At 49.7% G+C, this 11987-nt stretch overlaps 1 protein-coding gene across 3 annotated transcripts in view; it reads left to right on the top strand.

Annotated features, from left to right (window-relative positions):
- Positions 1-8957: 8957 nt before the first annotated feature.
- LOXL2 (lysyl oxidase like 2) overlaps positions 8958-11987 on the top strand; it is an 85459-nt gene continuing 82429 nt past the window's right edge. For all 3 annotated transcript variants that reach the window (XM_035022570.1, XM_035022569.1, XM_035022566.1), the window contains exon 1: positions 8958-9120. The gene's annotated coding sequence lies outside the window, so the exon portion shown is untranslated. The remainder of the gene's footprint in view (positions 9121-11987) is intronic.

Genomic DNA, 11987 nt, shown 5'->3' with positions numbered 1-11987 from the left:
TGTTTCTTGGGTTGCTCCATTCTTCATAATCACACCCAATAATTAGGGAGCTACTTTCTCTGTCTAGAGCACATCCATGTTTAATCTCTTCCGCCTTCTCAATAGCTTTATGAGGTAGGTGGGGGAAGCCACAATTATATTTCAATCTACAAGAAAGAACACCAAGATTCAAAAAAAAAAATAGAGCAATGCCATTTTTATAGCTAGGAGGGGCCTTCATTATCTAATTCAACCGCTTGTTCCCTGGAGAGAAAACCCGAAACTGGAATCCAAGTTGCTTGACATTCCTGGAGTGCTCCAGAATACGGGTTCGTCAGTCTGGAGGAGGTGGTGCCCACAGCTCCTGGCATATTGCCGGCTCCAGAAGACGAGAATAAAAAGGAAAATAAGGTCTTAGTTTTATAAAAATCGTTTGACCTCGTGGAATCCTTGCAAGGGTCTTGGTAACCCCCAGGGGTCCCTGGAGCACACTTTGAGAAGTCTTGCTGGCCTAGAGTATCAGGGGCCAAGCCGGGGATGGGAGGTCACCTGGAGGACGGTTAGGGCAGTAGCCGAGGGAAGGGGCTGTTGGAGGGACATGACGTTGTTCACACATTTGGGGTGCATCTTAATTTATGCTGCACTTGCGCATTGGAGAGGAGGCGATGGGGGCTCAGGGAGCTAGCCTGTGTGTAGGAGAGGGGTAACAGTGAAGCCAGAGGACAGAGAAGCAAAAGCCCCAGGGTCGCGATGCTGCCAGGGTCCGCGGTGACCAAGGTCTGGGAAGAAAGCGCCATCTGCGTGTTTGTGCGAGTCAGCTCAGGCTACTGAAACAAAATACCGCACCTAGGCAGCTTCAATGGCAGGCATTTATCTCGCACAGTTCTGGAGCCTGCAAGCCAAGATCAAGGTGCCAGTTGTTCCTGGCAAGAGCCTGCTTCCCGCCTGCCTGCAGACAGCTGCCTTTTCCGCTGTGTCCTCTCCTGGTGGGAGGAGAAAGAGAGAGAGGGAGAGAAAGAGGGAGGGAGAGAGCTTTCATCTATCTCTCTCTTTTTTTTTTTTTAAGATTTTTTTTTTCTTTTTATTTATTTATTTGAGAGAGAGAATGAGATAGAGCATGAGAGGGGGGAGGGTCAGAGGGAGAAGCAGACTCCCCGCTGAGCAGAGAGCCCGATGCAGGACTCGATCCCGGGACTCCAGGATCATGACCTGAGCCGAAGGCAGTCGCCCAACGAACTGAGCCACCTCTCTCTTTTTACAAAGCCACAAACCCCATCGTGATGAGGGCCTCACCCTCATGACTTCATCTAACCTCATGACCTCCCAAAGCCCCTGTCCAAATGCCATCACATTGGGGGGGGGGGTGCTTCAGCATGTGAATTTAGGGGGACACAGTTTAGTCTGCAGCAGTGTTCCTGCCATTTTGGTGACCGGCCTGTTGGGGTTTGGAGACTTTTTCCTGAACCATGCCTTCCTCTGAACCTTCCATCCTCTCCAGATATTTAAAATAAGACAGTTGCCCTGGTGGGCTGGTGCTGGGTCTTCTCCCAAGAGCAAGGGGCTGGTGGGCAGAGCAGGATTCGTACCTCCTCTCCCTCCCCTAGGGTGCCGAGCTGGGTCTGGGCAAGCAGGAGCCTCATAAAGCCCGTGGCTGGAATGGAATGGAGTCAGGCTGTGTCCTCAGCCAACCCCGAGTGACCTGGCTGGGCCGCTCAAATGCTTTCTGGGAGGTGGCAAGGCTTTGCTGGGCTGCGGGCCGGAGTAGGGACCCTGCCAGATGCCAGCCCATTGCTCTGCAGAAAAGCTCCCATTTTTCTCTGGCACTCCCCCTCCCTGTTTCAGCTGCATCTTTGAGGCAAGGTGGTCAGAACTGGCAGGGGCCAGGTGTCTGGGAATGAGATTTGGAATCTTTTTTTTTTCTCTCTCTCTCTAAATGACTGTGCTAGGTAAGAGTCTCCCTCTTCTCCCAGCTGCAGACTTTCCTGGTGGGGCAGTCAAGTGAGAAGTGAGGAGAGCAGTAAAATTATAATGTAGGTGAAATGTGTCTTCAGAATCTGTCACCCCATGTTCTGTGCCTTTGCCAAATCTCCAGGGTCCACTGTATGCCCAGCCACATCCCACCTGCTCCCAGATGTCGCAGAGCTCTTCCTGAGCAAGGATTAAGCTGCTTACCCAGGTGTGTGTCTTCCTCCTACCACCCCCACCCATCACACTCCCCAGACACCACGAAACCCCTGGGACTCTCCGGTCCCTCTGATCAATGCTCACTGCATGGTGCAGCCACTTTGTACTGAATCTCCTACTGTTTTGTCTTATTATTTAATTTCTATGTGATCTTCTCTCCTAAATCACAATATAAGCCTCTTGAGGACTGCATCAAGTTTTATTTAATCCTAGTACCCTTTCCAAATCCTATCTGCTACACACACACACACACACAGGGGAAGATATGATGATGTTCCAGGTACTTGGTGAAAACTCCCAGCCACAGACTGGGAGAAACTCCTTGTAAAATGCATAAAGGACTATATAAAATATACAAAGAATTCAAAACTCAACAATAAGGAAACAACCCAATTAAAACATGGAGAAAATATCTGAAAAGACAGCTCACCAAAAAAAGCTGAGCAGATGCAAATAAGCATAAGAAAAGATTCTTCACATCATACGTCATCAGGAAAATGCAAATTAAAACAACAGTGAGACACCACTACAGACCTATTGGAATGGCCAAGATCAAGGCTGGTGAGGATGTGGAGCGACGGGAGCTCTCATTCATCACTGGTTGAAACGCACCATGGAATAGCCACTTTGAAAGACAGTTTGACAGGTTCTTAGAAAACAAAACATACTCTTTCCCCCTCACACACAATTTCTCTGCTTTATATGGCCTTTTTCCCCTATGGTTTTTATTATGGTGAAATACACATAACATAAAATTTACCATCTTAATAATTTTTAAGTGTACAGTTCAGTGGTATTAAATACATTCATAATGTTGTGCAACCATAGCCACCATCCATCTCCAGAACTCTCTATACCATCTCATAACTCTGTCTCCTTCATCTTGTAAAACTGAAACTCTATATCCACTGAACACCACCTTCCTATTCCCCTTCTCCCCAGCTCCTGGCAACCACCATTCTACATTCTGTCTCTAGGATTTCGACTAGTCTAAAAGCACCTCAAATAAGTGGAATCACACAGTATTTGTCCTTTTGTTTATTTCAGTTAGCATCATGTCCTCAGAGTTCATCTACATTTGAGCATGTGTCAGAATTTCCTTCCTTTTTAGGGCTGTATAATATTCCATTGTATGGCTTATGTCATTTAAACCAAACACAGCCTTACCATATGATCCAGCAGTGGTGGCCCTTGATACTGACCCAAACGAGTTGAAAGCTTATCACCACACATGAATGTTTGTAGCAGCTTTATACATAATTGCCAAAACCTGGAAGCAACCAAGATGTTCTTCAGTAGGTGAATGGATTAAAAAAACTGTGGCACATCCAGACAATGGAATATTATTCAGCAATAAAAAGAAATGGACTATCAAGCCATGAAAAGACATGGGAGAAACTTGAACACAGATCGCCATGTGAAAGAGGCCAGTCTGAAGAGTTTACATGCTATATGATTCCAACTATATGACATTCTGAAGAAAGCCAAATTATGGAGAGAGTAAAAGGATCAGTGGTTGCTGGGGGTTGTGGGGAGGGAAGGAAGAACAGGCAGAACAGGGAGGATTTTTAGGGCAGTGAAACTCTTCTGTACAATATTATAATGGTTAATACATGTCATTATACATATGTCAAAATCCACAGAATGTACAACACAAAAATTGGACCCTAATGTAAACTATAGTTAATAACAATGTGTCAATATAGCCATCAATTGTAACAAATGTACCACCCTAATGCAAGATGTTAATAAGAGGGGAAATTCACTGTGTGAAGGTTGAATATATGGGAGCTCTCTGTATTGGCTGCTCAGTTTTTCTGTAAACCTAACACTACTCTAAAAAACATAGTAACTAGAAAAAAGAAGACAACTTGAAGTGATGTTTCCACCTCCATATAAATTGGTTTAAAGCTAGCTGGTGGTGTCCATGTGCCAGACATTTTACTCTGGGCACTTCACGTTTATGAACTCATTTCAGCGTACAAGAATTCTGTGTAGTAAAATATGGAGGCATTTGACAAATGAAGAAACCGAGGCCCAGAGAGGTTAAATGACATGCTCAGTTCACATGACTGGTAAGTAGTGGAGTTAAGATTTAAACCCACACAGCAGGGCTCCTGCTGCTGAGCTCCTACCCACGTGTCACCCTGTGTGGCCCTTATCGAAACTGCTTGCATTGTAAAAGAGGATATCAGAATGGGGAGGAGTCCCAGAAAAGAGCACTAAGTTTCAAACAACACTTATTCTGGAATAATTTCTATAAAATAAAATTCGCCCATTTTAAGTGTTCAGTTTCACGACTTTTGGAAGAAGGCATATACCAATGTAAACACCACCACAATCAAGAATTAGATCATTTCCATCACCCCAAAAAGGTTTGTCCTCTCCTGCTCGTGCCCAGGCAAACCCCATGCCCACCTCCATGCCTCAGGTCACCACCAATCTGCTTTCTGTCAGAGTGGGTTGTTGTTGACTTTTCCAGAGTTTTCTATGAACGGGATCGCATGGTATTTTACCCTTTGGTAGCCGGCTTCTTTGGGGAGGGGGTGCTCAGTGCGATATTTTTGAGACTCAACCATACTGTTGCATGTAGCAGTACTTCATTCATAAGAGACTAATTTCTAATGACAGGATTTCAGACACAGCAACCCCCAAAGGAGAAATGCATGCTTTTATGTAGACCCCTTAAATTATACCTACCCTGGTCAGTCTGCAAGGGAGGGGACGCACTGGGCCACATCAGGCTGAACGGGACCCCAAATGGGCTACAAGCACCAGACGTTATCCAAGGAGCCAAGTAGCTGCCCGCACAAGTTCTGGACAGAAATGGCAGGGTGGTCGTGGAAAATGGATTTTCCCTTTTCTAGACTTCATTTTCTTCTTTGAAGAATGTAAAGGATCGTCTTGCTCTGCTTTCTTCATTAGAGAAGACTTTGAACAGCTTTGGGGTCCCAAATAAATTGTTTTGCACCTTCAAACATGCTGTTATAATGACTAATGATAAAGAAAATGGAAATGAGAGAGATGGAGGAAGTGTAGCCCAAGGCCAAGTACAAGCGCTCAACGCCGTGTGAACATGGACACTAGGGGGCGCTGCCGGCCAGGAGGAAGCGAGAATTTCCCCCAAGCTCTTCGTACAAGGCATCCACACCCGTTAAAAGTGGTTGTGATAACACTACAGATTTCTGAATCTGAGAAAGCCAGCCAGTTGGGTCTGATATCTGGCCAACGTAGGACACTGGAATATATGAAATATTTGACCAACCTGACTCCTTTAATTGCAATCCCCTCCGTGAGCACCAGACCAGACCACGACCCTGGCCGCCACCCTGCGTTGCCAAATCACTTTCCCAAAGGAACCAATGTTTGTTTTGTTGCTAGGTTCCCCTTTTAACTTAACAAGTAGGCGAGCTGGAGCCTCTTCTTTGATTGTATAGATTTAAACTACTAGTTTTTTCATTCTTCTTACTGTGAGTAATCATTAATAATGCCCACTACAATGATTTCTTAGTCATGTAGGCTTTCAAATGTTTCAGGTCAGTCTGATTCACTTCAACAAACACGGATGCGCGTGATACGTGCAGGGCGCGCCGCTGGCTCCCCAGCTGGCTACAGAGGCGAAGCCCACTCTAGACGCATGGTTTCTGCACCCAGGAGCTTGTGATAGTCCTATAAGGGAGAGAAATCGAATACGTTACCACGTATAACTCAAACACAAAGTGATACATAGCTCAGGAGTGCTGCGAGGTAAGTGCCGTGGAGCCCGCAGGAAGGTGAGACTTCCCACCCCAAAAGGCCACCTCGTCAGACAGGGTCTTCCGAGCCGCGCTGGATGAAAGAGCACCCTGTGCCTCCCTCACTTCTGTCCTCCTTGCTCTGCTTCGGTCTTCCCCATAGTACTTGCCACGGGCTCCTTCCCCATTGCATTGTTCCTCCTTGTCAGTTTGTGCCTTGTCTGTCTCCCCACACGGGTGTGTCAGCCCTCTGAGGGCAAAGACTGGGGAGGATATTAGCTGGGCCTCCACTGAGACCCCGGTTGGACTTCCTGGGACATACCCAGACTTAGGAAGGTGATTTGGCCACTGAGCTCAAGAGCCAAGAAAAAAGAGGGCGAACAGTCCACACCCTTGGACTCAGGCATCACGTCCAGGGAGTGTGTCCGGGGAATGCAATCCCCGTGGCCACCGCCAGTGGCAGGCAGGTGCCGGCTTTCTTCCCTCTGGCTGCTGGGGGTCTGCAGCTCCTGCTCCTGCAGAGTCCACAGCAGCCCCGTGCCCTCCTCCCTGAAGCCCTGCAGGAGCAGATGCCAAACAGCAACTTCCGTGCAATCCCACGTGGCAGGGACTGTTCTACGCCCCCACGGGCATTCGCCCTTTTCACTCCTCTAGGAGCCTTTTGAGCGAGGGGCTTCTTACAGATGAGGCGAGTCAGGCAAAGAGAGTCACTGTCCAGGCAGGTTGTGGTGGAGTCGGGATGTGACCCCAGGTATTCTGACTACAGACGCGTGCTCAGAATCCATTGCGTGGCTCTGCTTCTGACTGGAAGATGGGGGTGGAGGGGGCACATGTGGACTGTATGGATGACATATGGACACAAAGCATTCTGTTTCATCTAGAACAGAGGTCTGCTGCCTTCCTGGTCTCCCAGGGCTTCGGTTCAGTTCCCGAAAGTGCATCCATGAACTACTCTGTGCAAGCTTCAAATACTCATTTTCTCTTGAGAGTCGGGGCATGGGGAGGCACGGGTAAACTTGTAGAGGCCTCGGGTGTGAGGCCACTGAGTACCTGTAGGAGGGGTTAAGTACACTTTAATGATCACAGCCTGACCACTTACCAGTTCCGTGAGTCTGGGGATATTACACAGCCTCTCTGAGCCTCCACTTTCTCATCTGTAACAATTAGCAGGAACCACATAGTAGCTGCTCAATAAATATTCCTTTAACCGTCATGGTATAATTTAAACTAGTAAAAAGTTTTAAATAACTTGATGTCTAACAATAGAGAAATGCCATCGAACATGGTAGTTTTAGACACTGGAAGAGTCTGAAACCATTAAAAAGTACATTGAAAAATGCACAACAAACAATATAGTAAAAAAAAAATGCTGGGTACAAAAACGGTATCTACCTTTGATTTTTAAAATATCCTGAAGGAAATACTCCCCAATGTTAGGTGTTTATCTCTGGGTGATAGGACGAGACGGTGACAAGTTTCTTTTCTTTTCTTTTCTTTTTTAAGACTTTATGTATTTATTTGACAGAGAGAGACATAGCGAGAGCGGGAACACAACTAGGGGCAGTGGCAGAAGCAGGCTTCCTGCTGAGCAGAGAGCCCGATGCGGGGCTTGATCCCAGGACCCTGGGACCATGACCTGAGCCTAAGGCAGATGCTTAATGACTGAGCCACCCAGCACCCCAACAAGTTTCTTTATTATACTTTTTCACATTTTCTAAATGTTCCACAAGGAGTTTGCCTTTGTTCACAATCAGACAACACATTGTTTACAAAGTTAGCTTCCTTTCATTTTATACCTTATCGGTTAAAGCTTTAGCACGAAGAGTAGAACCAGAAGTGGAGGGATCAGGGGAAAAGGTGAGGGGAGAGGAGAGAGCTCAGTTTCACTGGCATTTATTGAGCAACTGCTATGTGCAGGCACTGTGCCGACTGAGTGCGATCATTGCCAGGCAGACAAAGCACGGGAATGGCACGTGCAAAGGCCCTGGGGTGTGAAACAGCAGGCAGGCTGAACAGCAAGTAGGGCCTGTGGGGGAGAGGAAAGAATGTGGCTGAGAGATGGGCAGGCTGGAAATGCTTTTGGGGACCCTGTCAGATGTCAAGGGGATCCGACTGAGTCCTGAGGGCCCCGGAGCTCCTGTGGGTGGGTTTTGGGGTTTTTTGTCAGTTAATGAAGCAGACATCAGTTGACAGTCCCCTTCTGGGTACTGCCTGCACAGAGGCCCACAGACCCCGTGCCTTGTTTTATGGCTGGCTGCCTCCTGCCTGGCCGAACCTTGCTTTTGCTTAAGGAACCCTGGGAATCCGCACAGAGGGGTCCCCCAACTTGTAAGGCGCCCTTCACTTTTCCCCCAGTGTGAGCCTCAGAGCCAGTAATGGAATGTCCCTCTGCACAATATGCACCCCTTAGCTGTGCCCTGTTCGGTTCCCTGAGCACAGAGCTTGTTAATCCTGGCCCTGCCCTGCAGGGATGGACCTTAGAGGTCATTGAATCCAAAGTCTTTAATTACAAAGGAGAAAACCAATCCTCAGAGAGGGAGGCTTGTCAAAGGCCATAGATAAGACCCGCTGGAAGAAAGGGGGCTGTGTTTTCACGTGCAGAATCTGCTTTCCTCGAGAAACCCAGGCGAGATGGATGAAAGTTTCTGAACTCCTTCATTGATCAGTTTTTATTGAGCGTCTATTATGCGCCAGGCCGCATTGAGTTCCCCGGAGACCAAGACGATCAGGCGCGGCCCCTAATGCTGGTGAATAAGGGCATCGACGAGTTAAATTCCGGGAGCTATTGGGCGGGGGGGGGTAGAGGAATCTCCCTGAGGAAAGGCCCCCTCCCTAGCTTCTCGGGCTCCGGAAACCTGGGCGCGAGGAGCCTGGGAAGGGCTGCCCCTCTGGCGCGCAGCCTCCCCGGCACAGCCCGCTCCGGCCCCGGGAAGGGCAGCTCTCGAATTACAACAAAAGGGGCTGGAGGCCGGGCCTGCTGCCGTGGCCGCCTCCCGGGAAGGGGGTGGGTCCGGGGAGGGGTTTGCCTTCCGACTCTCATTAAAAGCACCGGGAAAAGCGTAAAGGAGCGACTCCAGCCTGCGGCGGCCACAACGTGCAGCCCGCTTTCTCCAGCGGCCTGAGACGTCGGCTCGCCCCCTCTGCTCAGGAAAGGGGGTCAGCGGCGACGGGCGCGGAGAGGGACCACCGTGGGAAGTGCTGGCCCCTGCTGCCCTGCTGCCAAGTAAGAGCGCCCCTGCCCCTCCCCTCCCCTCCCCGCGGCGGTAGGCAGGGAAGCGGGAGCGTCCCGGTGGGGTCTCCAGGCTCCACTCCCTGCGGAGCTGCCTCTCGGCGGTGCTCGGGGTTCCCGGGACCTGTGCGGCGGACACTCCGAGCGAGGGCTACTTGCTCGGAGAGATGCTAGGACCCGCAGGCTGACGGGGTGCCCTTTCCGACTCGGGCCGACCCGCCCAGCCCCACCTCTCCTGAGCCAGACGAGGCCATGCAGCTGGCGCGCCCCGGAGAGCAGGGCGCTCGGTTCCTTGCTTGTTGGGGGCGCCCGCGACCCGGCAGGACGGAGCTAGTCGAGGCTCTGGCGCTCTAGGTGCCTAGGAGGGTGAGGCGGGGGGGCCAGGGATACGCGGAGTTAGGGCTTTTGAGGAGGTGGAGCGCGCGCGGGGAGCGGGGGGCGCCCTGGAATATGTCTCCGGTGCTGCGGCTTTGGGGATACGGAGCGCACCGGGCTGGGGCAGAGTGGGTGGGGGCCATCGGGGCTGTGCCTGGGTGCTCTAGTGCCCACTGCCTCGGAATTGGGCCTTCTCCCCAGCCTGCTGGAAAGGCTCGGCTGAGCGCCGGAGAGCCGAGTCCGGTGCGAGGACCGGCGCGATCCGCGCGCGAGGTATTCCCTCCCACGTCGCCCTGGCTCGTCCCGGGACCAGGCAACCTCTCCCGCCGTTGCCACAGAGAGGCCCTGGAGTAGGAAAGAACCAGCACAAGCTACCCCGCGAGTCGTGCATGCAGGGTCGCCTCGGGGGTAGAGCAAATCTTAGTCTAGTGCGGATACTCCGGCGGTCCTCAGTGCCTGCAGTTTTTACGCAGGCGCTTTGGCCACTGCGCTCTGCACACACTCCTCCCAACCCCAAATTTGGGAGCCTTCTAATGTAGCAGCCTGCTGGAGGTGTCAGAAATCAGCGCCGGAATAGAAATGACTGGAAGAAACAAGCGGAGACCACCAAAAAAACCAGCGCGGGTAGGGTGAGGGGACGCGGCGGAACTGGCGGGGTGGGGGCGGGGGCACTGAACTACTCAGGATGCTTGGAAACCTCAGGTCCAGGTGAGAAGAACGATGTGCATGAAAGTCAGAAACATGCCCCAAATTAATTTCGCCCCCTAAAATCTTTGAACTGCCGAGTTCTTAAAAGCAGTCCAATCGTTTCTTTTTGAAGAGAAGGAAAAGCACTGAAGCTCAAGGCCCCTGAGTTGATCAGTGTGGGGCCTCGAAACCCCTTCCCTTACTCCAGCTCCTCCCTTATGCCACCGCGAGCCTGTCTGTCCAGGAATCCCCAGAGCCCATTTGTCACCCTTGCTGGAATTATTTAGTTATTTATGGTGTATTCTGTACTTAAAATGGTCAGGGATGGGGCTTAAGAGGAAGGCAAAGTGTTCATTTCCTTGGTCAGTGCCCAGATGAGTGAGTGACTCACTGGACCCTGCCTCAGCTAAATCATTCACTCGTCTCCCTCTTCCTTTTGTCCTGTTCTCCTGCCTGGTCCCTAGTATCTGCCTTGGGAAGGACCATCAAACCCATGGCAAAGTGTATGCCCCATGGGCCCCTGGAGCTCTTGGGGGCCCAAGAAGACCCAGTCTCAGTGGTGTGTGTACGCATGAATCTGTTGGTCTCCCTGTGACTTTGTATTAAAAAGTGACTTGGTCTAAGTGAATATGAAACTTAGGTCTGAAGACAAAGTATGCACTTGACATTACAGGTTGGCTGACATTTTGATGCATGGCAGACAGGAAAATTCTGCAAAGAGGCTTCTGTGTGTCTCCTTTCCAGCTGGGTTCCTGGCCTGGCTTCTCCTGGCCTTTTGCCACGTCCTTGTCATCTGACCTCTGGATGACCAGTGTGGAAGGGTCTTTCTTGTGAGGGAAACAGATTTTCTGTGCTCTGGGGATGGCCATCGGTGAAGCTTTGTGATGTCCACCCAGGTTCTGCAGTGTGTATTTAAAAATTATTTTATATTCTGAAAAATTTCAAATATGCACGGAAGTAGAGAGAAGGCCCCCATATCTTCTCACCCAGCTTCAGATTATCAATATTTTGCCACACTTGCTTGTAACTATCCCTTTGCTCTTTCTTCTCTCATTGAAGTATTTTAAAGCAAATGCCAGATTTCAGATTTGATAATCATTCCATCCCTGTGTATTTCAGTGTGATCTTGAAAAATATTAAATAACCGTGATGCCATTATTACACCTAAGAAAATTAACAATGATTCTTTACTATCATCTAATACCCAACTCATATGCAAAAATTTCCCAGTTTTCCCCCAAATGCCTTTGTAAAGGTGATCTGAGTTCTGTTGGTTTTTATAATCTATGTTTATATCATATGTTATTCCTTTCAAACTATGTTTCTTTCCACTGTGTCATTTGGTCATTATGACGCCCCACTAAAGAGTGAGATGGGTCCTGAATTCATTTTACGCCTGAGTAAACTGGCAAAGAGATAAGCTGTCCAGGTGGCATAGCTGGCGATTGGTGGAGCCAGGACCTGACCCAGCCTCCTCCTTTCTGGGCGGCGGTGGTTCTGTTTCTCAGTGCCGCTCCTGGACTATCAGCTGTTCTCAAAGCGTTCATTTTGGCTCTGGCTTCATCCTGAGCTGATCACTTCCTAAGCACCTGCTGTCAGAAATCCCTGTGTAAATATTGAGTAATTGGCCATTTGGCACTTGAGGTAAATCAGCCGCAAAGTCAGGAAGCCTGGGTTTATTTCCCAGCTTGTTATGAAATTGTAGGAAAACAATGTCCCTCTTGAGGACTCGAGGTGGCCCTCTCTGAACTAGGAAGCATTCCCCTGCCATTCTCGGGCTCCTGGATCTGGGAGTGGGA

The sequence above is a fragment of the Mirounga leonina genome, unplaced genomic scaffold (genome assembly GCF_011800145.1).
Source record: "Mirounga leonina isolate KUSES-001 unplaced genomic scaffold, KU_Mleo_1.0 Mir_176, whole genome shotgun sequence".
Taxonomy (NCBI): domain Eukaryota; kingdom Metazoa; phylum Chordata; class Mammalia; order Carnivora; family Phocidae; genus Mirounga; species Mirounga leonina.
The sequence above is the reverse complement of the archived record's forward strand: the minus strand, read 5'-3'. Positions and strand labels throughout refer to the sequence as shown.